This window comes from Terrapene carolina, unplaced genomic scaffold, assembly GCF_002925995.2.
Source record: "Terrapene carolina triunguis isolate 2854851 unplaced genomic scaffold, T_m_triunguis-2.0 Scaffold42, whole genome shotgun sequence".
Lineage (NCBI taxonomy): Eukaryota > Metazoa > Chordata > Testudines > Emydidae > Terrapene > Terrapene triunguis.
In genome coordinates, this window is record NW_020664393.1 from 36,988,541 (window position 1) to 36,992,083 (window position 3,543).

General features: G+C 40.7%; 1 pseudogene; it reads right to left on the reverse strand.

Moving 5' to 3' along the window:
• Positions 1–219: 219 nt before the first annotated feature.
• LOC112106638 lies at positions 220–2,720 on the reverse strand (annotated as a pseudogene).
• Between the last annotated feature and the right edge of the window lie 823 nt (positions 2,721–3,543).

Sequence of the window (3,543 nt, forward strand, 5' to 3'; positions counted from 1 at the left end):
GAAAAACATACCTATCTCAGACATCTGCAGAGTAGCCACCTGGTCTTTACACATTTTCCCAGCACTACACTATTGTGCCAGCCAGGGCCGGTGCAAGGATATTTTACGCCCTAGGCGAAACTTCCACCTCATCCCCCCCCCCCCCCAAAAAATCACATACATTATACACAATACACGGTCACAGAGTAACATGTTATAATTTAGAATTTGTTTCCGTGCTTTAAGTTTAGCAAATTTAGAAACAAGTTCCTCCAAGTCAATGCTGTGAGCAATGTCATGTTCTATTGACAAGATAGATAGCCCAACAAGTCTTTGTTGCAACATTGATGTTCGCATGTATGTTTTTATCAACTTGAGCTTCGAGAAGCTTCGCTCACCACTGGCCACAGAAACTGGGAAAGTCAAGAGGATGCGAAGAGCAATAACTGTGTTATGGACACTATCTGTCGGCTTATTTTCCCATATGAAGTTCAATACATCTTGCGGTGATGAACTCCTTTGGACTCATCTTGCAATAGCTTGCAATTCACTGCACAAGTCAAAGGCATCAATATCTTTGGATTCACCATGTTGCAAAACTTTCTCCAGATTCAAGCAATGTTCCATAATTTGCTTTGATGTTTTATTTTGCAAACTGTAAACATCATATATGAAGCCAAATACTGAACTAATTTGCTGCATCAATGTGAATCTTTCTTCAACCGAATGTATTGCGGTGTCAATGACTGCAAAGTAAAAGTTCACTTTGAATTTTTCTTTCGGATTATAACTGCTTCCTCTTCTTTCTAATACGGATTGGATCTGGTTCAAAAAGTGCCGGTACATCCAACTCCTCCACAAGTTCACCTGCATCTACCAATGTTTTCTCAAAGGCTGCATCACTTCTGTGGCCCACAAGAAACTTCTTGGTTTCTCCAAGTTGATTAATGGCATCACATATGTCGAATTCTTTTGCCTGAAGTTGTTTGCTAGTCATGTTGATCTCAAACAATATGTCATACCACAAAACAAGAGAAACAAGAAACTTGAAACTAGAAATGGATTTTGTAAGAGCCTTTGCATCAACTCGTGACATATTGCCAGATGATCCTGTTAGAGTAGTGTCTTCATAGATGTCTACCAGGGCATCATAGATGTCACCAAGCTGATAGCGAAGAAGTTTCAAGGCATCGATTCGACTTTCCCATCTTGTTTCACTCAATGGTTTAACTGTGAGATTAGATACGTGGCGTGTTAGAACTTCCCAGCAATGTGTAGAAGCTGAGAAATACACATACACACGTTGAACTAAATCAAAGAAGGCGGTTGCCTCCAAGCAACACTTTGCAACATCATTAACAACCAAATTCAATGAATGTGCACTGCAAGGAACGAAAAAGGCTCATGGATTAATATCCAAAATTCTTCGCTGGACACCATTTTCTTTCCCTTTCATATTGCTCCCATTGTCGTAGCCTTGACCACGCAAGTTTTCTGTAGGCAGTGACATCTCTTCTAACTGGTGAAAAATAGTTTCTGTCATTCCAGCTCCAGTTGTCTCGGTAAGCAACACAAATCCCAATTAGTGTTCTTTTATGCATACTGATTGTCTCATTCTCGGTCTCTGAAGTAGGCCTATCCAAAAACCGAATGATTATGGTCATTTGTTCAACGTGGCCTGCATCTGGTGTACAATCTAGAATGATCTAAAAGTATTTTGCAGCACAAGCAGATGCTAGGATTTTTTGTTTGATGGCATTGGATAGAAGCTGAATAAGCTCATTCTGTATGTCTTTCCCTAGGTAATGTACATGCATCTCCTGGTCCTTAATCCTGCGAAGATGCTCATCCATAAGCAGGTCAAACAAAGCTAGATATTTGACAAATTTGAGGAAGTTCCCATTACCAGAAGGGTGCAGTTTTTCATGTGTTCCCCGAAAGGCCAGGTTTTGCACACCAAGAACTCTGACCAAAGCAATCAGACATTTTAGTATTTGCTGCCAATATTTTTCTTCTTGCTTAATCAAGCGCAAATGTTCTTCATCAATTGTTCTCTTGTATTTCAATCGCAGTTCAAGTTCCTTCCATGTTTGAACATTCGTCAAATGTTCACTGCTTTTCTCGTGCTGTGAAAGAATTGCAGACATGTTTTTCCAATCCCTTGAGCCTTTTTCAGAAAGAGATGATATGCCAATAGTACTACTGCCAAACAACTTGCAGCAGAAGCAAAAGACAGAATCACTTGATGTGGAATACTGCAGCCACTGACGGTGCATTTCTTCTCCATTAACAAGTCTACGTTTGTAATGAATTGTCGAGAATTTTCTTAGTTTACTATCTTTGGGAAAATCGAACTGCTGAACTTGTTCTGGCCCATGTTCCACCAGAACTTGTCGGACTTGGTCATCGCATTTGGCCCAAGTAGCAGGATCACTAAAGCTCAAATTCAAACGAGTGACATTTTCGCTTTCACAGTCTTCCAAGTTTTGATCCTCGCATGTCTCATTTGATTCGTCTTCAATATTCAGATTATGTTCTTCAAACTCTTCTTCAACTTGTGAAACTCCCATCCCCACCTCCATCTCTGCTTGATCCTTTGGCATTGAACTACCTTCATCTCTGGATGGAGATATTTCAGAAACGAACCTTCTTGCTTGCTTTCTTCTTTTTGCTTATCAGCCTTCCGCTTACGAAATTGTGCCCCAGACCTTTTTTTTTTATCTGCCATGAGGCTGCATCAACTGAAAACGAAAAAAAAAAAAATTATTCCTATTAGTTCTTTTTCTTGTTCACTATTAAAAATAAAGGATAGAGAATACATGTCACTTACTATAATTCACTATTTGAATTCAACTGTTTGACATAAATATTGATTAAGAGATCAAGATGACTTTCCCTTAAAATTAAGCAATGTTGATTGTAATCAGAAATACACCCTTTTTAGTCACGTATACTTCCTTCCTTCATATCAAAATCTGACTGGGAGTGCTGCGGAACCTATTCTGTCCAACCAGCCATGCACCTCCAAATGATTAAAAACATCAAATGGTACAAACTCAATTTGAATGAAAAGTTCCATTTTCTAACTAAATAGGTCACACACCCTCAAATGGTTGCCAAGTGCTCTCTGTGGTGGTATGCTCATGTGCTCTAAATGCCTACTAACTTCCCTGTGAGAATAATCTTTGACTTTCATCCAATGAAAGCAGGATGGAAACCACCCCCCCCCCCAGAAGACCTAAGACATGATGGCTGGATGACATAAACAGACACCTGTCCCTCACAGGCACTACCTCATAACATGGCAATTTTGCTCAGGACAGAACATCATAGAGGAATATTATGCATTCAGTGGTCTCTACACTGGCCAAGCAACAGCATGACAACTAACTTAACCAGTCCATCCAACTTTTTTGACTGCTTCTTGGGCACTGGTGAGGGGTAGCGGTGCCAGACGGAGCCCGGTGACAGGGGTGCACTACAAGTCTACAAACCGAGGCAAGGTGGTGGGCCTAGAGTCCTGCTGAGACTGCTGTCCTGCGCCAAGTGGAGCGCAGCCTCCAT